The sequence below is a fragment of the Rutidosis leptorrhynchoides genome, chromosome 5 (genome assembly GCF_046630445.1).
Source record: "Rutidosis leptorrhynchoides isolate AG116_Rl617_1_P2 chromosome 5, CSIRO_AGI_Rlap_v1, whole genome shotgun sequence".
Classification (NCBI taxonomy): domain Eukaryota; kingdom Viridiplantae; phylum Streptophyta; class Magnoliopsida; order Asterales; family Asteraceae; genus Rutidosis; species Rutidosis leptorrhynchoides.
The window spans coordinates 403,280,551-403,304,832 of record NC_092337.1 but is presented as its reverse complement, the minus strand read 5'-3'; the positions used below and the strand labels follow the sequence as shown (position 1 = coordinate 403,304,832).

Here is a 24,282-nt window from a genome sequence, read left to right as displayed (position 1 = left end):
ACATGGTAACTAACCAATGCCAATTTAGTGGTACACCAAATGAAGATCCAAACGAACATCTTCGTACCTTTAATAGGATTTGTACACTATTCAAAATCCGAGAAGTTGAGGATGAACAGATATATCTCACGTTATTTCTCTGGACTTTAAAGGGAGAAGCCAAAGAGTGGTTAGAATCATTACCTGAAGGGGCGATTGATACATGGGATGTTTTAGTTGAAAATTTTCTTAAACAATTCTTTCCGTCATCTAAAGCCGTGAGACTTCAAGGAGAAATAGTTACGTTCACACAAAAGACAAATGAAACTCTATATGAGGCGTGGACAAGATTTGGAAAGTTATTGAGAGGATGTCCGCAACATGGTTTAGACACTTATCAAATAGTACAAATATTCTACCAAGGATGCGATATCACTACAAGAAAAGACATAGATATAGCAGCTGGTGGTTCCATTATGAAGAAAACCGCAACCGAAGCTCACAAAATCATTGATAACACAGCTTCCCACTCGCATGAGTGGCACCAGGAAAAAGATATTTTTCGTTCATCTAAAGCGGCTAGAGCCGATTCTAGCCATGACTTTGATTTCGTTTCCGCAAAAATAGATGCTTTCGAAAGACGAATGGAAAAGATGACTAAAGATATTCACGCAATACGAATCAGTTGTAAGCAATGCAGTGGACCACACTTAACGAAAGATTGTCACATTGAGCAAACAATGGAACAACGTGAGAATGTTTCCTACATGAACCAAAGGCCGGGAAATAATTATCAAAATAATTATCAACCGCCAAGGCCAAACTTCAATCGAAATCAAAACATTCTTTACAATCCAAATGGACCCAACAATAACTCGTACAACCAACAAGGTCCAAATAACCAACCAACTCAAAATAATATTTTCAATCAACAAAGACCTAGCTTGTATAAACCACCACAACAAACCGAAGAGAAAAAGCCAAATCTGGAAGAAATGATGGCAAAGCTAATGGAATCTCAGACACAATTTATTACATCTCAAACCCAAACAAATGAGAGGTTTGATCAGTCATTAAGAACTCAACAAACTTCCATTTTGAATCTAGAAAAACACCTAGGTACTCTTGCTAGCATGATGAGTGAGAGGGAACAAGGAAAGCTACCGAGTAATACTGAAGTAAATCCTCAGAATGAAAATGTTAATATGGTTTCAACAAATTCTGAAAAACCAGCATCAGAAGATGGGAAGGTTTTCGATGTGAGTAACAATGAAGAAGTTACAACACCGCCACCACCACCCGAGTATGTAAAGCCAGTGGTGGCATCCTACAGACCACCCATCCCGTTTCCAAGAAAAGGAGTTGAGTATGAGTAAGTAATAGGTAATAAAGTTTGTGATACCTCTGGAAAGAAGAATAAGAAAGTGCAAGAAACAAAAACCGTAAAAGTAAACCCGGTAAAGACAGATCCACCAAAACCTCCACCTAGGTTGGGTGATCCGGGTGAATTTATTGTTCCTTGTCTACTTAGTGATTGTGTCATGTATGATGCACTAGCAGATTTAGGTGCGAGTGTGAGTGTTATGCCTCTTTCATTATATAAGAGATTAGGAGTAGGTGATTTAAGTCCAACGGAAATGAGTGTTCGACTCTTTGATCAAACCATTAGGCACCCAGTTGGAATTGCTGACAACCTACCCGTTCAAGTGGGTAATTTAACCTTTTTAGTCGAATTTATTGTCATTGACATAGAAGAGGACCCAAACATTCCTCTAATTTTAGGTCGACCATTCTTAGCATCCACCAGGGCGTTATTTGATGTAAGAAAAGATAGAATGACACTTAGTGATGGTGAAAAATCGGTCACCTTTGTGATTCGAAAGTCTAAATCTCCACCAACCAAAACCGTTGAACCAACAAAAATGATTGATAAGAACCATATTGTTTTACCATCTCCAACGGTAGTGCTTAACAATAATAAAACGCCTAAGTGTGGGGAAGATGAAGTAAACCCTAATGATGACTTGATAACAAAGAACCCCGTTGTTGATACAAAATTAAATGACTCCGTTATTAATAGTTCAATGAAGAAAGTTATTAAACGAATTCGCGATGCTAGAACCAAGGGGAACTTTAAGTTACATAACCGGTTAGTATCCAATCTATCGCCTAAAGAAAAGGAAAAACTAGTTGAATTTGTGGATATTACACAAGAATCCGACTAATGGTTTAAAGCAAAAGTCACAGATATGCAAGTTGATTATGGTCCAAGAGAAATTGATGATGAAGTTAATCGCAATTTCGACACCACACCTACCTAAGTGTGGGAAGATTCAAATGTTCTAAAAAGAAAACGCTGTCTAGAGTTAGTTGTTCTGTTCTCGTGTAGTTCCGAGAATGGCATTCGATTGGTCTTTTCCACTAGCAGACACTAAAGAACTAGTTTTCTCCCCCCATTCTAAATTTTTTGTTTTATAGGTTTTATATGAAATTATTATGCTTTCTAAATTTAAGTTTTGTGTGAATTTAAAAACAAAATTTACTTTATTTCATTACGTTTAAAAAATGATTTCTAAAATTCATCGTAAGTTGAAGACTAGGTCATGGAACCGAAATTGCTTTACCCGAGTGCGGGGCGACAAATTTTGTTATCATTATTTTTAATTTTATTGATCTAAAGTATACCAAAAAATTTTAAAAAAAAAACCCAAAAATCTTTGCTTTTAAAACAATCACTTTAAAAAGGACAAATTTTAAATTTTGTCGAGAGACGAACTAGAAAAACATACCGAAACTACCTAAAGTAAAAGAAAACAAAATTTTAAAAAATTATTCATTTAAATTGTTTTAAAAAATAAAGGTTATATATATATATATATATATATATATATATATATATATATATATATATATATATATATATATATATATATATATATATATATATATATATATATGTTTGTAGTTTATCTTATGTACAAAACAGGGTAAAACAACGCATTTTCAAAGACTGACATTAAAGTTCAGCAAAAGCTACTAATTTTAACGACAAGACGTAAAATATAAAATGTGATATAAAACAATATATTTGCAAACTCGGTATTTTTAATCATTTTTCTACACTAATCACCCTCACGAATTTATAAATATAGTCTGATTTCATGCAAATGAGGGCATTGCATGATCTCAAGTGTGGGGAAGGGTTATAAATTCTCTCGGGTTTACACTTAGTTTAATTGCCAAATTTTGTGAAAATTTAAAAAAATTTCAACTAAATAAATTCAAAATCATGTTTATACATATTTATGAATGATAAAACTAGGTGTTAATGCCGAAATTATTGTTACCTCAGAGAGAACATAAATGGAGAAACAACCCAAAACGCTTGAATTCATTTAAAATAGAATAGAAGAGAATAAAAAGGCAAAGAAAAGAATAAATAAAAGCAAAGTGTGGGAAGAATTTACCAATTTCTTTAAAACACATATCACATATTTGGTACAGATTATTGTAGGTACTTTTGCTTTGGACTAAACTAATCAGTTTTACCCGATTTATTGTAATACCTTTGAAAGAATAGATATATCTACACGATGAATCAATTCCATCATTAAAAGGAAGTAAAGTCTTCTAAAAAAGACACGCGCTTCTTGATTTAGGTCAAGAAGTTGTCGTCAAGACCAGCTGTAGGTTGACGAAAAATCTAGAAAAGTCATCTCTAAAAACAGCAGGAAATCCACTGACCTCAGCATCAAACAGGGTCGCCAAGTGGTCAGACTTATCCTAACCATGAGAGGATCTGTCTCGTAAAATGGGGAGGGCGTCGTGCAAATTAGCTTGATAAGACTAATGAATCAGACCCCCAGAAAGGATAATCTCCTTAAAGATTAAGAATCAGCTTTTAAGCCTGATATTACTCAATCCTTGAGATTGACTTTAAAGATTGAGAATTACAAACTCATGGAATTCAATGATATCTAAACTCGAGCTTGAACGAGAAAATATTTTGATAAAATTACAAACCGATTTGTTTTCTGAAAACCCATTTTTAATGCGTTCATTACCATTGAACGTAAAATCCTAGGAATTCACCTGGAATTCATTAGGTTACCTGAACCAAATCGGGTGTCAACCGTAAGAACGGTGGTTGCATAGCATGGTCAAAGATAGGACCTTGTGCCAGACCGAAAAACTATATGGTGATCTTTACTATTGCTCCTACAAAGGATAGTAATTGTATCCGACACGTTATAGACCATAATCAAAAGCATGTCACGGGAGATTGCCTTAACAGTTGCTTGTTCAACGCTTTCCTTTACAACCGGATGGTAGTTTATCGAAAGGTAATATACGGAGCAAGTAAACTGGATGTATGCTTTCCTAATACAAGGTTAGCAAGTGGGTGACACAAAACCTCAAGTTTTGAGCTAAAATTTTGAAATCTGAAACCCACACAACCCACAAAAACATTTTGCAAACACCGGTGAAGGGTTATTCCGGAAAACTTGTCTAGGGTAAAATCTAGCTTGAAATTTTCAAAAGATCAAATGTTTTCATAAAGATCCAATTTCCTTAAGGATTTAAATTTTCATAGTCATGTGGGACTGTAAACCATATTATTACTATCATTGTTTATACCGCCGTATCAAAATCACTGATGTATAAAGTGTGAGAATAAAAAAGTGATTCGAGTGAAGTGTGATTTAATTTCAAGTTCTGTATTGCTTGAGGACAAGCAACGCTCAAGTGTGGGGATATTTGATATTGCTCCAAATGAACATATATTTAGGCACAATATCATTCCAATATGTAAAGCTTTTAGTTGTAACTGTTCTATTTTTATGTAATATTCGTTTAAATAAATAAGTGCGAAGACAAAAGAAGAAAACGACGATTTGAAGACGCGAATGACCAAAAAGCTAAAAAGTATAAAGTACAATTCAAGTGGTTCAAATTATTGATGAAAAACGTCTAAAAATTACAAGAGTACAAGCCGCGAAACGCAAAGTACAAGATATCTACGCGTACGAAAGGACGTTCGAAAATCCGGAACCGGGACATAAACTGGGCGTAAATGCGCGACGCAACGGACCTAAAATTACAAGTCAACTATGCACAAGAATAAAATATAATATATATATAATAAATATGTCGACAAAGCTAGGATCCAAAATTTGGTGAGCTGGAATCCGAAGCTCCGCACTCGCGGAGCTGTAAAGGGTAAAAACTCCGCACTCGCGGAGCTGTCTGTTTCAGAAATGGCCAATAAAAGCCATCGAATTCATCTGAGAGAACACACAAAAAATCAATCTCTCTTCTCTATGTAATATATTTATATTATAATTTTAATTTTAATTTAAGATTAATAATAAATTATGGTTTAGTTGGGTTATTGTAAGAAATGTTTTACGGGTTTTAAAGTCGGAACTCTGTCCAGGTAACGCTACGCAATTAATCACCACTGTAAGCTATGTTCTTCCTTTTTAAATTAATGTCTCGTAACTAAGTTATTATTATGCTTATTTGAGCCGAAGTAATCGTGATGTTGGACTAAAATATTAAGATGGGATTATTGGATTTTGTACCATAATTAAGGTTTGGACAAAAGACCGACACTTGTGGACATTGGACTATTAACTATTAATAGATAGGGGGTATTGTCTAATCGAATGACAACTCATTAGATTTTGTCGAACCTATCTTCAAATTAGTTAATCTAATAATTATTAAAATGATTATGTATGTTCTATTTAGTGATGTTTATACGACATCTTTTACGATCATTTAATTAATTATTCGGGTTGGGTAATTGATTATTCATTCTGATCAAGTGGGTAAATTAATATTCATATCTCATTAAAATAGGGGTGGATTACATACAAGGATAATTGATGTAATTGTTAACAAAGTAATAAAACCTTGGATTACACGCAGTCGATAACCTGGTGTAATCATTAAACAAAGTATTAAAACCTTGTTACAGTTCGAATCCCTAATTAGTTAGAATATTTGACTTCGGGAATAAGGTTAATTTAACGAGCATTTTATAATTATGATCGATGGACTATTATGGACAAAAACCAAATAGGTATCAAATAATCCAGAACAAAGGACAATTAACCCAGGGTAATAAATTAAAATCAAAACGTCAAACATCATGATTACGAAAGTTTAAATAAACATAACACTTTTATTTCATATTTCATCGTACCTTTATTTACTGTCATTTTAATTACTGCAATTTACTTTATCGCAATTTAAATTCTATCATTTATATTATCTGTAAGACCCAAATATTTATTGTAGATAATGTATTTATGGTGTACTATGCATGTATGAAGTGTACGAAGCATGTACGTGTTGCTTGCTCGAACGTTGGAGGAAACTGGACATTGTCTGAAGTGACAAGGAGTGTACGTATCTTTTCAACCCCAAATAAAGTTGGTGTTAATGTTTCAAAGCCTTACCTTTGGAAAGAAAATCTTATTACGTTTCCAACGATATTTGATTCATCGAAAACGGAGCTACGGTCAAAAAGTTATGGCCAAAACAAGTTTCTGAAAACTGAACTGTCAGTTGGAGCGGCGCCCCACCTTGTGGCGCGGCGAGCCGATCACTGCTGAAGCAATTTTCAGCCTTTTTAAAGGCTTTAAATGAAGGGTACTTTGGTCTTTTCACTTGGGGTCGGTTTAGGGTCATCAAAACTGATCCTTTGATCAGTTTGGATCATATTTCACTCATCAAACACTCTCATCTTCAAACCCTAGAGTGAGAGGAGAGTTTTAGAGAGAGAGAGCTCCAATTGGAGAAGAAGAAGGGTGTTTCGGGTCAAACCTCGGGTATTAAAGTTGTTCCACTCGTCAACGGCATCATTTTGGCGGTATTGGTAAGTTCTAACTCCGAATTTCATTGTTGATTTTGCTATTCAAAGTTAGGGTTTGAACTTGATTTGTTGATAAACCCATTTAGACTCATGAAGTGACTTTAGTGATGCTAGTAATCGGGTTTATTGTTATTGTTGGTGGATTTCGGTTTGGTGAGCAAATTGGTTATGTTTAGAACTTGAAATTGGGTTTAATCACTAGGTTTAGTGATTGTGGAAGTATTGAAACCTATTTAGGGTTATTTGGTTGACTAACTTTGACTTTGGGTCAAATTAGGGTTTGGTGGTGATTATGACCCAATTGGCGATTTAACAAAGTTTATAAACTTAAAATGGATTAAGTTGAAGTGTTAAACCGAGTTAAATATGTTTTGGTGTCAAAACTTGCTAATAGCGTGATATTGACTTCTTATGGGTCAAACTAGGGTTTAAGTGTCATTTTGGGCAAGATAGGTGTTTAACACCTATGATCGGGTTTAATTGGCGTATTAAGACCATTCTCACTTGTGTTAGTGATTATTGGTTAATTTTGGGCGCGTTTTGTACTTGGAAGTGCATTTGGGTCAAATTTGCACTAAGTGTCAATTTGGGTTGATTTGTGAATCCATTCTAAGTGTATTGTTGTAATTATGATAATGGAATAGGTATTTTCCATTGGCGAGTTGCAGATTATTTGGAAGCTTTCATCAAGACTTCAAGGTGAGTGTTAATATCCTATATGCATATGTATGTGTAGGATGGGTGCGGGTCGGGTGAAGTGATTCTCGGCTATAGAGCTCACTTCACATATAGGTGGATTTGATGGACTTGTGCATAGGTCCAATTGGCACGGTTGTGCGTTTTGGTTGACTACCTTTAGCAAAGTACACATTTTGGGTGTACGTTATCACACGTGGTTGTGAGTGGAATAATTATGCGTATATGTATGTAATGTATTTAATTGTGTTGTACGAATGTGGTATTGTCGCGTTGTTTAAGACACCACGTTCTATGAAACGAGTAGTATTGTCGCGGTGTTTAAGACACTACTCATTGTGGAATTGACGAGTAGTATTGTCGCGGTGTTTAAGACACTACTCATTGTGTAATTGACTTGTGGTATTGTCGCGGTGTTTAAGACACCACAATGTCATGGGAGTGGAAGTGTCGCGGTGTTCAAGACACCACTCATTGTATTGAATGAAGTGTGGATTCGTCGCGGTGTTTAAGACGCCACATTGTTGTAAGGGTGAGTTAGTCGCGGTGTTTAAGACATCACCCGGGGGACTAGTGATTACGCGGTGTGTAAGTAACACTAGTGGATGTTATGAACTCCAACGGACTTTCATGTACCGTTCTCTTGTGTACTTGGTTAACCATGGTTGTATGAGTTATGTATTGGCATATTTAATTATGAACTATATGCTTTTGGTATTGCTAGCTATTGTGGACTTGCGGTTATTGGTATATGCACGATATGTTGCATGATTGTCGAATTGCTAATTCGTGATTAATGTTGTGTTGTCGTGATGTAGTTAACCCTCCGGGGGTAGTTATTGGCGTTGTTCACATTGACGTTGGTGAACTTACCTTATTGATGGTATTATTAGCTTGTTGCTTAGTGATCGTATGGTATACTTAGATTAGCTTGCCTTTAGGCTTGGACGCTCCGGTATGCGGTATTTGTTTATTTATGTGGCGTGTCCATTTTATGCATATATATGTATGTAGTATATTATCATTCACTAAGCGTTAGCTTACCCTCTCGTTGTTGACTCTTTTTATAGATTGCATGCGGACGTTGGCTCGGGTAAGCGCGGGGACTAGAAGACTTGCATAGTTGCTTTAGAGGCTTGCTTTTGGATTGTTTAGGATTGGGTAGTGTATCCCCAATCTCCATGCTCGGCCTTGTTTCGTATTAAGAGTCTTATGGTCAAAAATTGTATTTTGATACTTAAAGGGTAATTTGGGTCGATGTGGGCCCCGCTTCGTAAACTTAATTTTATTAATTGAACGTGCTAGTTTTTATATATAGAACGTGTGGTTAAAAGTGTTACGCCTAAAAGTGTCGGGAACTAGTCAAACATTTTCGTGAAATTGACTTCTGGGGACAGCGGGCTGTCCAGGTGGTTTGGCGCGCCGCGCACCCACCTGGCGCGCCGCGCAAATGAACTGCACCAGAAAAAAAAAAATTTAGTTGTAAATTTTGACGGGGTTTTGTCGTGGATTGGTTTGGGTTGTTACAAGTGGTATCAGAGCATGGTCTAAGGGATTTAGGTGACTTGAGATAGGTGCCTAGACTTAGACTTTTGTGTGTGCTTAAATTGTTGCGGGACTTGTAGGATTTCGGGTCGGAATGGGTTTAGTTAGTGCCTTGTTTATAGGTCGACTAACGTATATATTAGTAATGCGGATATTATTAATATGCTTTTGTGTTGTGGTAATAATTCTCGCGTGTGTTTGTATCGCGTAGAATTTTGGTTGTGTTTGTTCTTATCATCGAGCGAGGCGGTCGTTGTACTAACGAGTCGATGCGGCGTGTGTGCGTAATAAGAACTTGCAAACCTTATTACGGGTACAAATCGTGTCTAACAAGTGATGTACGACGAGTGTTTAGCAAGATGGGACGGTGTTGTGCGTGCGGTTTTATACGTTCGTGGACTAATCGTTTTGCATTCTTTTGAATGACGACGCGAAACGAGACCGAGGCGAATGACGCGGAGTTTAACGCTAGAGTTGCGGCCCCCGTTGCGGAGCAAATGGGTGCGTTGGAAGAAAGAATGGAAAGGAGGTATTCCGAACTTCAAAGTAGTAGTGAAATGGAGCGTTATCTTAAGAGCTTCATGAGGACTAAATCCCCGATGTATGACGAAAAGTCGGATCCTTTGGTGAGCACAACTTGGATTTCGGACGTCGAAGGGTGTTTCCGTACTATTGATTGCCCTCCCGAGAGAAAGACGAGACTCGCTACGAGTTTGTTGCGGGGTAGGGCGAGGGATTGGTTGGATGGTAAGATTGATCTTGTCGGTGGTGAAACGTTTATGGCCTTATCGTGGGACGAATTTAAGGAGGAATTCTTCGAGGAATTCCGGACTCCGGCCGATTTGTGGGAATTGCGTAATGAGTTGCGAAATTTGCGACGAGGATCTATGGATTTAAATACTCTCAAGACGACCTTTATGGCGAAGGCTCGTTTTTGTCCGGAGTATTTGGGAAGTGATCGTTTATTAATGGGGGATTTCTATCGGACTTTGAATGACGACTTGAAAAGAAAAATTAGACGTGGTCAAGCGAAATCGTTTTCGGAATTATTCGACTTGGCTAGGGGTTTCGAGTCGCATACACGATCGAAGAAGGGTGAGCCTTCAAAGGATAGAAGGGTTGTTTCTTATGGTGCTCCGAGTAAGAGGACTAAGGGTCCGAGTGTGAGCACGGGTGGTACGCGGACGAGTATATCGAATTCTAGCGCGTCTAGATGTTACAATGGTGGCATGAGGGGTCACAAGTCTTGGGAATGTTCGATGCTGTTTGAGTTTGAGTTGTTAATGCCTTGTGTTGTGCATATTGTTGTTATGGGTGACGTTCCTAATGGAAGTACCCTATGGTGACGTTTGATTGTCGGGCGAAGGGCGTAAGACTTGGTGCAACCAAGCATTCCTTGATATTTGAGAAATGTTTCTACCAAGCCACGGAAATGGTTTTGGTGTTCGATTGTTAAGCGCGTGTTCGCTTTTATGTTGAAGTGATGAACCATGAGGTTCGTCGGGTAGTTAGAACCCTTGAGATCGAGTGTTTTTAATCTCGATGTGTGTTGGTAATGGAGTCTACATGATGCAACATTAGGTGCCTCTTTTATACCTACTAGCGTGGTGTTCGACTCCGATTGTGTTGTGGTACGCTTTCGTTCAAAGTGTATAAGGATTGGTTAAAATCCTTCGTGAACTCGAGGTTAGAGCGAGATGTGGTGATGGGTCGTGTGTACCCAATCGTTGGTAAAGTCTACATTTGGTAGCACTGTACGGTAGTACGAGTTATGGATATGGAACGTAGTTCCAAGTGGGGGAGTTACACTCCCGCACGAGGAAGTTTTAGGGTGAGATTTCGGATAGTGCTTATGGTAGATCCGAAACTTGTGTTGGGACCTAGTTTTTGGTCGATTTGTGGTGGAGTACAATTTTGGTTCAAGTTGTACTATTGGTTTGGATTTAAATTACCACCGAGGTGGTAATGTGGTAAATCTCATTGAGAGATAATGGATGTGTTTGGCGAGCAAGGTGAAATCCCTCGGTTAAGGGATGTGTGTGTGTCGGATTCTCTTTTAGAGAATTATTGTTTGGTTCCTATGTTTGATATAGGTGGTTCTTGCTCGATTGTGGGTGGTTAGTGGTATCCGTTAGGGTTCCCCATAGTGTAGCAGAGCGCGATGTTGCACTACTCGATGTTTGAGGCCAAGTGCGTATGAGATTGGTGAAGCATGACCTTCGGGGTCCGCTGACTTCATCATGGTATTGTTGATTGGTGGAGCATGACCTTCGGGGTCCGCTGACTTCATCATGGGATTATATCGGTGAAGCATGACCGTTGACGGGGTCCGCTGACTTCATCGGGTGTTGAGTGATCTATCGGTTGTTTTATACACCGATGGTGGGATCGTGAGGACCATGTTGTGTGATTAGGGATGCGATAGCCGTGTTTCGCTCACATGTTGTTACGGGTGTGACAATAGTCGATTTTGTACACCTTAGGTTTAGCGTTGCCATAGTCGTTTTGGGCGCTTTTGGTTTTAGCCGTTGGATTTTGATGCTATGGTAGTTGCGTATAGGTCGTATTGCGCACTACAAGGGATGTTAGTGATTAATGTTATCCGTAAGGATTTGTTTGGTTCGGTCTTCATCGTTTCGGATTGTTGACTTTAAGTTGAGACTTGGTTGCTTTTAGCGTTGTCCTTGGTAAAGGTACGCTAAGGAATTGATATCTCGGTACGAGATGGGTCGAGTTTTTCCCGATATGGGAAATTGAGCAGGTTTCAGTGCTCGGATTGTGGTTTTGATAAATCACGGTTGACGACTTTAGTTGTTGAAAGTGATCCATTGGGAAGAATGGTCTAGGAAAGTTCGTATTGGGACTTGAGTGAGGATCGTTAAGCAGGTCCGGATTGTTTAAGTGGAGAAGATCACGAGGACGTGATCGAGTTTAAGTGGGGGAGAGTTGTAAGACCCAAATATTTATTGTAGATAATGTATTTATGGTGTACTATGCATGTATGAAGTGTACGAAGCATGTACGTGTTGCTTGCTCGAACGTTGGAGGAAACTGGACATTGTCTGAAGTGACAAGGAGTGTACGTATCTTTTCAACCCCAAATAAAGTTGGTGTTAATGTTTCAAAGCCTTACCTTTGGAAAGAAAATCTTATTACGTTTCCAACGATATTTGATTCATCGAAAACGGAGCTACGGTCAAAAAGTTATGGCCAAAACAAGTTTCTGAAAACTGAACTGTCAGTTGGAGCGGCGCCCCACCTTGTGGCGCGGCGCGCCGATCACTGCTGAAGCAATTTTCAGCCTTTTTAAAGGCTTTAAATGAAGGGTACTTTGGTCTTTTCACTTGGGGTCGGTTTAGGGTCATCAAAACTGATCCTTTGATCAGTTTGGATCATATTTCACTCATCAAACACTCTCATCTTCAAACCCTAGAGTGAGAGGAGAGTTTTAGAGAGAGAGAGCTCCAATTGGAGAAGAAGAAGGGTGTTTCGGGTCAAACCTCGGGTATTAAAGTTGTTCCACTCGTCAACGGCATCATTTTGGCGGTATTGGTAAGTTCTAACTCCGAATTTCATTGTTGATTTTGCTATTCAAAGTTAGGGTTTGAACTTGATTTGTTGATAAACCCATTTAGACTCATGAAGTGACTTTAGTGATGCTAGTAATCGGGTTTATTGTTATTGTTGGTGGATTTCGGTTTGGTGAGCAAATTGGTTATGTTTAGAACTTGAAATTGGGTTTAATCACTAGGTTTAGTGATTGTGGAAGTATTGAAACCTATTTAGGGTTATTTGGTTGACTAACTTTGACTTTGGGTCAAATTAGGGTTTGGTGGTGATTATGACCCAATTGGCGATTTAACAAAGTTTATAAACTTAAAATGGATTAAGTTGAAGTGTTAAACCGAGTTAAATATGTTTTGGTGTCAAAACTTGCTAATAGCGTGATATTGACTTCTTATGGGTCAAACTAGGGTTTAAGTGTCATTTTGGGCAAGATAGGTGTTTAACACCTATGATCGGGTTTAATTGGCGTATTAAGACCATTCTCACTTGTGTTAGTGATTATTGGTTAATTTTGGGCGCGTTTTGTACTTGGAAGTGCATTTGGGTCAAATTTGCACTAAGTGTCAATTTGGGTTGATTTGTGAATCCATTCTAAGTGTATTGTTGTAATTATGATAATGGAATAGGTATTTTCCATTGGCGAGTTGCAGATTATTTGGAAGCTTTCATCAAGACTTCAAGGTGAGTGTTAATATCCTATATGCATATGTATGTGTAGGATGGGTGCGGGTCGGGTGAAGTGATTCTAGGCTATAGAGCTCACTTCACATATAGGTGGATTTGATGGACTTGTGCATAGGTCCAATTGGCACGGTTGTGCGTTTTGGTTGACTACCTTTAGCAAAGTACACATTTTGGGTGTACGTTATCACACGTGGTTGTGAGTGGAATAATTATGCGTATATGTATGTAATGTATTTAATTGTGTTGTACGAATGTGGTATTGTCGCGTTGTTTAAGACACCACGTTCTATGAAACGAGTAGTATTGTCGCGGTGTTTAAGACACTACTCATTGTGGAATTGACGAGTAGTATTGTCGCGGTGTTTAAGACACTACTCATTGTGTAATTGACTTGTGGTATTGTCGCGGTGTTTAAGACACCACAATGTCATGGGAGTGGAAGTGTCGCGGTGTTCAAGACACCACTCATTGTATTGAATGAAGTGTGGATTCGTCGCGGTGTTTAAGACGCCACATTGTTGTAAGGGTGAGTTAGTCGCGGTGTTTAAGACATCACCCGGGGGACTAGTGATTACGCGGTGTGTAAGTAACACTAGTGGATGTTATGAACTCCAACGGACTTTCATGTACCGTTCTCTTGTGTACTTGGTTAACCATGGTTGTATGAGTTATGTATTGGCATATTTAATTATGAACTATATGCTTTTGGTATTGCTAGCTATTGTGGACTTGCGGTTATTGGTATATGCACGATATGTTGCATGATTGTCGAATTGCTAATTCGTGATTAATGTTGTGTTGTCGTGATGTAGTTAACCCTCCGGGGGTAGTTATTGGTGTTGTTCACATTGACGTTGGTGAACTTACCTTATTGATGGTATTATTAGCTTGTTGCTTAGTGATCGTATGGTATACTTAGATTAGCTTGCCTTTAGGCTTGGACGCTCCGGTATGCGGTATTTGTTTATTTATGTGGCGTGTCCATTTTATGCATATATATGTATGTAGTATATTATCATTCACTAAGCGTTAGCTTACCCTCTCGTTGTTGACTCTTTTTATAGATTGCATGCGGACGTTGGCTCGGGTAAGCGCGGGGACTAGAAGACTTGCATAGTTGCTTTAGAGGCTTGCTTTTGGATTGTTTAGGATTGGGTAGCGTATCCCCAATCTCCATGCTCGGCCTTGTTTCGTATTAAGAGTCTTATGGTCAAAAATTGTATTTTGATACTTAAAGGGTAATTTGGGTCGATGTGGGCCCCGCTTCGTAAACTTAATTTTATTAATTGAACGTGCTAGTTTTTATATATAGAACGTGTGGTTAAAAGTGTTACGCCTAAAAGTGTCGGGAACTAGTCAAACATTTTCGTGAAATTGACTTCCGGGGACAGCGTGCTGTCCAGGTGGTTTGGCGCGCCGCGCACCCACCTGGCGCGCCGCGCAAATGAACTGCACCAGAAAAAAAAAAATTTAGTTGTAAATTTTGACGGGGTTTTGTCGTGGATTGGTTTGGGTTGTTACATTATCGTCATTTATCTTTACGCTTTATTTAAAATCGACAAACCGGTCATTAAATGGTAAAAACCTCCTTTTATAATAATATTACTATATATAATTATATATATTTTATATAATATAGTTGTTAAAAATATAGCGTTAAACTCAGCTAGCTCCCTGTGGAATGAACCGGACTTACTAAAAACTACACTACTCTACGATTAGGTACACTGCCTATAAGTGTTGTAGCAAGGTTTAAGTATATCCCATCTATATAAATAAATAAATAAATAACTTGTATCATATTTCGCCGTATTTCGTAGTAAAAATAATAGTATTTCGTATACACCTCTACGCACATCAATGCCACCCGTGGGATTAGTGTACGACGTGTTAAGTACTCTAATGGTTGTTATGAACACCGATGGGAAATTTGAGTACCATCCCTTGTACGATTGGTTAACCATGGTTATGTATTGTAGTGTAGCATAATATATTATTCGATTATATATGCTATTGTTTGTGCTAGCTTGTGGTAATGGAGATTTAGTGTTATACTTTGCGATGGTATGATATTTGAATTGCTAGCATGTATGCGGTATTTGTGTAAGTGTTTGGAAGTAAGTAGATTATATATGTACGTGTATAATTATTGCATTCACTAAGCTTCAAACTTACCCCTCTCGTTGTTTACCTTTTTACAGGTATTGTGATTGTGAAGCTAGTTAGTCGTTAGACTAGATGTGTAGGAGCGCTTGGGCTCGATGGGGTAGCTTTTGGATATGGATGTGGATTGGAGATTTGGTAGATCCTTGGGATTATGCTCTTGGTATCGGGTTGGGCTATGGTGTCTTAACTGTAGTGACCCGAACTTTTCCATGTTTATATATATATTAAATGAAATTTTTATTTACATGATTAAGTGTTTCCAACATGTTAAGCAATCAAACTTGTTAAGACTTGATTAATTGAAATAGGTTTCATATAGACAATTGACCACCCAAGTTGACCGGTGATTCACGAACGTTAAAACTTGTAAAAACTATATGATGACATATATATGATTATATATATAGTTAACATGATATTATGATAAGTAAACATATCATTAATTATATTAACAATGAACTACATATGTAAAAACAAGACTACTAACTTAATGATTTTGAAACGAGACATATATGTAACGATTATCGTTGTAACGACATTTAATGTATATATATCATATTAAGAGATATTTGTACATCATAATATCATGATAATATAATAATTTAAAATCTCATTTCATATTATAAACATTGGGTTAACAACATTTAACAAGATCGTTAACCTAAAGGTTTCAAAACAACACTTACATGTAACGACTAACGATGACTTAACAACTCAGTTAAAATGTATATACATGTAGTGTTTTGATATGTATTCATACACTTTTGAAAGACTTAAAGACACTTATCAAAATACTTCTACTTAACAAAAATGCTTACAATTACATCCTCGTTCAGTTTCATCAACAATTCTACTCGTATGCACCCGTATTTATACTCGTACAATACACAGCTTTTAGATGTATGTACTATTGGTATATACACTCTAATGATCAGCTCTTAACAGCTCATGTGAGTCACCTAACACATGTGGGAACCATCATTTGGCAACTAGCATGAAATATCTCATAAAATTACAAAAATATGAGTAATCATTCATGACTTATTTACATGAAAACAAAATTACATATCCTTTATATCTAATCCATACACCAATGACCAAAAACACCTACAAACACTTTAATTCTTTAATTTTCTTCATCTAATTGATCTCTCTCAAGTTCTATCTTCAAGTTCTAAGTGTTCTTCATAAATTCTACAAGTTCTAGTTTCATAAAATCAAGAATACTTCCAAGTTTACTAGCTTACTTCCAATCTTGTAGAGTGATCATCCAACCTCAAGAAATCTTTCTTATTTACAGTAAGATATCTTTCTAATACAAGGTAATACTCATATTCAAACTTTGATTCAATTTCTATAACTATAACAATCTTATTTCGAGTGGAAATCTTACTTGAACTTGTTTTCGTGTCATGATTCTGCTTCAGGAACTTTCAAGTCATCCAAGGATCCTTTAAAGCTAGATCCATTTTTATCATTTCCAGTAGCTTTATCCAAAAAACTTGAGGTAGTAATGATATTCATAACATCAATCGATTCATACATATAAAGCTATCTTATTCGAAGGTTTAAACTTGAAATCACTAGAACATAGTTTAGTTAATTCTAAACTTGTTCGCAAACAAAAGTTAATCCTTCTAACTTGACTTTTAAAATCAACTAAACACATGTTCTATATCTATATGATATGCTAACTTAATGATTTAAAACCTGGAAACACGAAGAACACTGTAAAACCGGACATACGCCGTCGTAGTAACACCGCGGGCTGTTTTGGGTTAGTTAATTAAAAACTATGATAAACTTTGATTTAAAAGTTGTTCTTCTGGGAAAATGATTTTTCTTATGAACGTGAAACTATATCCAAAAATCATGATTAAACTCAAAGTGGAAGTATATTTTTCAAAATGGTCATCTAGACGTCGTTCTTTCGACTGAAATGACTACCTTTACAAAAATGACTTGTAACTTATATTTCTGACTATAAACCTGATGTTTTAGCAGAGGGGTACGAAATAGTATTATTTTTAGTGCGAAAATACTATTAAATACGATACAATTTTACGCAAGATATTTATTTATTTATAGAATGGATATACTTAAACCTTGCTACAACACTTATAGGCAGTGTACCTAATCGTACAGTAGTGTAGTTTTTAGTAAGTCCGGTTCGTTCCACAGGGAAATCTTTAAACAAAGCGTAACGCTATATTAGTTTACTTTTATAAAAATACAAACATATATATAAGTAATATTATTATTATAAAGGGGGGTTTTTACCGTTTAATGACCGGTTTGTCGATTTTAAAACTTTAGTCGCAGTTAAAACCTAATGTAAAATATAAAATAAATACAAGACTTAAATTTAAAGCGTAAAGAAAATAACGATAATGAAATTGCGAATAATAAAAGTGCGATAAAATAAACTTGCGATAATTAAAAAGTACGATAATTAAAAGTGCAATTAAATAACAATAAATAAAAATGCGATAATTAGAAGTGCAATTAATTATAAAATAAAGGAAATTAAATATAAAATAAAAGAATTATGCTTATTTAAACTTCCGTAATCATGATGTTTGACGTGTTGATTTTAGTTTTATGCACATGGGTTAATTGTCCTTTGTCCTGGATTATTTAATATGTCCGTCTGGTTTTTGTCCATAACAGTCCATCAGTCATAAATATAAAGTGCGAGTGTCCTCGTCAAATTATTATTATACCCGAAGTTAAATATTCCAACTAATTGGGGATTCGAATTGTAACAAGGTTTTAATACTTTGTTTAATGAATACACCAGGTTATCGACTGCGTGTAAACCAAGGTTTTACTACTTTGCTAACAATTACACCAATTACCCTTGAATGTAATTTCACCCCTGTTTTAATTATTCTAGTGGCTATTAATCCATTCCCGTGTCCGGTTAAATGAACGATTATTCGTACATATAAATACCCCGCCCATCATGTCCGATCGAGTGTATATGGTAATTTATAGGGACGCCCAATTGTAAATCTTTATATTAACATTAACAAACTATCATTTAGTTAAACAAATATAAAGCCCATTAATAGCCCATAGTCTAATTTCCACAAGTGTCGTTCTTTTATCCAAACCCCAATTATGGTACAAAGCCCAATTACCCAATTTTAGTAATTAGCCCAACATCATGATTACTTCGGATTAAATAAGCATAATAATAACTTAGCTACGAGACATTAATATAAAAAGGTTGAACATAACTTACAATGATTAAAAATAGCGTAGCGTTACACGGACAGAATTTCGACTTACACCCTTACAACATTCGCTAACATACCCTTATTATTAGAATTATAATTAAAATTAAAATTAAAATATAAATTATATATATATATTTTACGTATATATGAGAGAAGAGAGAAATAGAATATAAATTGCGATCAGAATTCGGTTGGCTTTATAGGGATTTTCGATTTTTGGGGCTCCGCGACTCGCGGCAATATCCTCTTCAAACTCCGCGAGTCGCGGAGAATGAATTTACAGCTCACACCCTTGGAGTCTTTCTCTGCCGAAGGTTTTATAATATATATATATAATATATATATAATTAATTATATATTATATTATATTTATAAACATAGTTAACTTGTAATTTTTAGTCCGTTGCGTCGAGCGTTAAGAGTTGACTCTGGTCCCGGTTCCGGATTTTCGAACGTCCTTGCGTACAATTTTATATTTTGTACTTTGCGTTTTGAATCTTGTATTCTTGTAATTTTGAGACGTTTCTTATCAATAATTGGAACCTTTTTGATTGTCTTTTGTACTTTTGAGCTTTTTGGTCGTTTGCGTCTTCAATTCATCGAATCTGTCTTTTGTCTTCACCTTTTATTATTTAAACGAATATCACTTGTAAATAGAACAATTGCAACTAAAAGCTTGTCTTTCTTGAGGAATAATGCTATGAAATATATGTTCGTTTTTAGCATTATCAAATATTCCCACACTTGAGCATTGCTTGTCCTCAAGCAATATTGTCTTGAAATACTAGAATCACTTCTTTATTCTTCACACTTTGTACATCAGTGATTTCTATACGGCGGTATAAACAATGGTAGTAACGATATGGTTTACAGTCCCATATGACTATAAAAATTTAGATCCATTAAGGAAATTGGATCTTTATGAAAACATTTGATCTTTTGAAAATTAAATCTAGTTTTTACCCTAGATAAGTTTTCCGGGATAACCCTTTACCGGTGTTTGCAAAATATTTTTGTGGGTTTGGTGGGTTTCAGATTTGAAAATTTTAGCTCAAAACTTGCTGTTTTGTGTCACCCACTTGCTAACCTTGTATTAGGAAAGCAACACGTCCAGTTTACTTGTTCCGTATATTACCTTTCGGCAAACTACCGTCCGGTTGTAAAGGAAAGCGTTGAACAAGCAACTGTTAAGGCAATGTCCCGTGACATGCTTTTGATTATGGTCTATAACGTGTCGGACGCAATTACTATCCTTGGTAGGAGCAATAGTAAAGCTCACCCTTATAATTTTTCGGTCTGGCACAAGGTCCTGTCTTTGACCACTATGCAACCACCGTTCTTACGGTTGACACCCGATTTAGTTCAGGTGACCTAATGAATTCCAGGTGAATTCCTAGGATTTTACGTTCAATGGTAATGAACGCATTGAAAATAGGGTTTTCAGAAAACAAATCGGTTTGTAATTTTGATCAAAATATTTTCTCGTTTAAGCTCGAGTTTAGATATCATCGAATTCCATGAGTTTGAATTCTCAATCTTTAAGGTCAATCTCTAGGATTGAGTAATATCAGTCTTAAAAGCTGATTTTTAATCTTTAAGGAGATTATCCTTTCTGGGGATCTGATTCATTAGTCTTATCCAGCTAATTTGCATGGTGCCCCCCCATTGTACGAGATAAATCCTTCTCATGGTTACGATAAATCTGACCACTTGGCGACCCTGTTTAATGCTGAGGTCCGTGGATTTCCTGCTGATTTTAGTGATGACTTTTCTAGATTTTTCGTCAACCTACAGCTGGTCTGGACGACAACTTCATGACCTAAATCAAGAAGCGCGTGTCTTTTTCGGAAGACTTTACTTCCTTTTAATGATGGAATTGATTCATCGTGTAGATCCATCTCTTCTTTTCTTTCATCGGGTAAAACAGTTTAGTTTAGTCCAAAGCAAAAGTATTTTCAGTTATTTGTTACAGATATATGTGACATATGTTTAAGATAACTTGGTAAATTTTCCCACACTTGGCTTTTATTTTCCTTTTTATCGTCCTCTATTCCATTTTAAATGAATTTTAACATTTTAGTTTGTTTCTTAATTTATGTCCTTTCCGAGGTAACAATAATTTCGGTGTTAAAACCTAGTTTTATCGTTCACAAATATGTATAAACATGATTTTGAATTCATTTAATTGAAAATTTTGAAAAATTTTACAAGAATTGGGTAGTCAGTATATAAGACTAGGGCTGTTCTTTTTTATCAGAGAGCACTAGATTCTAATACAACTACTGCTTTACTAGTATTTTTAATGGTAACCAAGTGTATAAAGTAAAAAATTTTAAAATCCGAAAGAATTTAACCCCTTCCCACACTTAAGATCTTGCAATGCCCTCATTTGCAAGAAATCAGTAACAATTTAAATTATTGAGGGTGATTTGTGTGAAAATGATTAAATTTTACCAAAGTTTCCAAATATATTGGCGTTTGTTTGCTGAATGATAAATGGTGCACATCATTTGTTCATTTCGTCTTGTTGTTATTTCACATATATTTTGCATCTTGTCGTCAAAATTAGTTGCTTTTGCTGAACTTAATGCCAGTCTTTGAAAATGCGTTATTTTACCCTGTTGTGTACATAAGATAAACTGCAAACATATATACATATTTTTTAAGTTTGGTATATTACCCCACATTCAAAAATTATTAAAATCTAAGAATAAAAGTTAGATAATTATAAAAATGATTACAATATTAACAAAAGTATTAAACGTATCAATAATTACAAATTACAAAATAATAAAAAATAATAAGTAAACTAAGGATGATATTGGTACCAATAGGGGTTCCAGGCATAACCATAAGTGCTATAGAATGCTTCGGCAGGGTCATACGTAGGATATGGTGGCTGCATCTCTATAGACCAAGGAGGGAAGATGGGTTTCGGTGTAGGAATATAGTTTCTACCTATATGTTGGCAATGAGCTATGATCTGGTTCTGATGAACTTGCCAATCTTCAAATGCTCTCTGTCTAGCATTTTCGTATTCTTGAGAAGCTATAAACCTATGCATTTCTTGCATCTCATTCCCCCCTCCTACATTACCTTGCTGCTGGTTTCTCTCCACCTGTGGATGTGTACCATGGTATCGTACTGCGGCGTTATTTCGCCCCTTCAAAACTTTCGCACCATGGTATACATTTAAACCTATAGTATCGCGGGGTTCTGGTTCTTCTACTAATAATCCCCCCCGACTTATATCCACACCGAGATATTCACCAATCAAAGTAATAAAAATTCCACCTCCTATTATGCTATGTGGTCGCATCCCCCGAACCATAGCTGATAAATAATAACCCACACAATATGGTATACTTACAGCGCTTTGTGGGTCTCGAATACACATATGGTAAAACAAATCCTGTTCATTTACTTTTTCCTTGTTCTTACCCCTTTGTGTAATCGAATTAGCTAAAAACCTATGTATCACTCTTAATTCGGCTCTATCTATATCCAAATAAGAGTAATTTCCCCCTTTGAAACGGTGATGGCTTGTCATTTGACTCCACACACCGTGTGTATCAAAATTTTCATCTATTTTTCTACCGTTTAGTATCAATCCTCTACAATCGGCAGACGCTAACTCCTCAGGCGTATATATACGTAAAGCCTGAGCCATGTCCAGTAAAGACATGTGGCGCATCGAACCGCCTAACAAAAATCTAATAAAAGAACGATCGGTTAAACTAGCTACCCGATCATTCAACTCTATACTACATAACAATTCTTCACACCATACTTTATATACAGGTCTACGTATGGTGAATAAACATATCCAGTCATTAAAAGAAGAATTACCATACCTCTGTACAAGTAATTCCCTAATTGGTCCGGCCAATTCTACAGCTTCTAAGGGTCCCCATTCTATGACCCTCGGTACCTCAACAACCTTATAATGAAGAGTATGCAAACCCCTTTGATATTTTGGATAATCTATCCAAAGTCTGTCAAATCTCAGGTTCGGGTGCAACTCTTCCAAGTGCATATCAGAAAAGGTCATGACTGGATGAGGTATATCCTGCTTGTAGTAGTTATCCACCTCCTATTGTTCCAAATTCTCAGCAGGAGCATTGCGGGCTTGGGATGAAGATTCACCCCTTTCATTCTGCAAAACACATCAAACACAATTTTTGTGCATCCAAATATGCATTAGTGTCAGCAAAATCATCAATCAAAATAATTACAATGACATTATCAATTTATATCAAACTTAAGCTCATTTTCACATTTTTATCAAATCTACACTTTTTCAAATAAGCATATACGAAAATGTTCGCCAAGTTCATAAGCATTCAACTCAAATAACATGTCATAATAATCATTACTAGCAATCAAACAAGTCTCAAATGGCATTATCTTTCAAAAATCAAGTTCATGAATTTTAGACTTGAAAAAGTCCACTTTAATTCTCAAAATCATGTTTAGGCTCAAAGTTTGGATCATTTAACTACCTAGACATGTTACACTACTTAATTTAGCAACAATTCATGACAAAAATCGGCCATAACCTGTTTATATCAAAAAGCCCCAAATTTGCTCAAGAACACAAACCCTAGATTACTCAAAATTTGAAGTTTAAGGCTTCTAATCATGTTAAACAACATCAATCTAGGTTATACAAGCATAATACATAAACAATTTAAGCCTAATTACACTAAAAAGCATCAAAATCAAATTGGGGAAAAAATAGCTCAAGAACACCAAATTTCGGATTAAATGGTGTTTAGGTGTAGAAATTTACCGTTTTTCTTGAGTAATTCTTAGATAGCATCCTTCTCAACATGATTTTAGCAAAAAATTTGGTGATTAACGGTTAAAAATTGGGATTTTTGGGGTGTTTTTGGGTGGTTTTTCGGAGTTTTTTCGTGCAGAATTCTGTTTTGGGTGTGTGAAACTGATCTGTTCTGCGGGTATATTTTTTTCTGATTTTTAGACCCTCCGCGAGTCGCGGTGAAATACTCTTCAAACTCCGCGACTCGCGGAGTTTGTTTTGTTTTTTTTTTTTTTTTTTTATCATTAACTTTTGAAAACAATTAAGAAATTAATTTTAAAATTTTGTTTCCCTTGTTATTTAGGACGAGGTCGTTTCGGATCGATGTCCTAGTCCGTCTCTCGACAAAATTTTAAAATTTGTCTTTTTGTAGCGATTGTTTTAAAAGCTAAGATTTTTGGGTTTTTTAATGTTTTTGGCATACTTTAATTCAATAAGATTAAAAATAATGATAATAAAAGTTCTCGTCCCTCCCTCGGGTAAAGCAATTTCGGTTCAAAGACCTAGTCTTCAACTTACGACGAATTTTAAAAATCATATTCTTAACTTAATGAGATAAAGTAAATTTTTGTTTTTAAATTCACACAACTTAAATATAAAATTCAAAATTAAAAATTCACACCAAACTTAAAATTTGAAATGCATAAAATTAAAAATTCATATTTTAAAAATTAAAAATTCACACCAAACTTAATTTA

At 36.0% G+C, this 24,282-nt stretch overlaps 1 non-coding gene across 1 annotated transcript; it reads right to left on the bottom strand.

Moving 5' to 3' along the window:
- Positions 1-260: 260 nt before the first annotated feature.
- Positions 261-367, bottom strand: LOC139850927 (small nucleolar RNA R71). The gene has a single exon (XR_011760301.1). It is a non-coding gene; the product is annotated as a small nucleolar RNA R71 (small nucleolar RNA).
- Between the last annotated feature and the right edge of the window lie 23,915 nt (positions 368-24,282).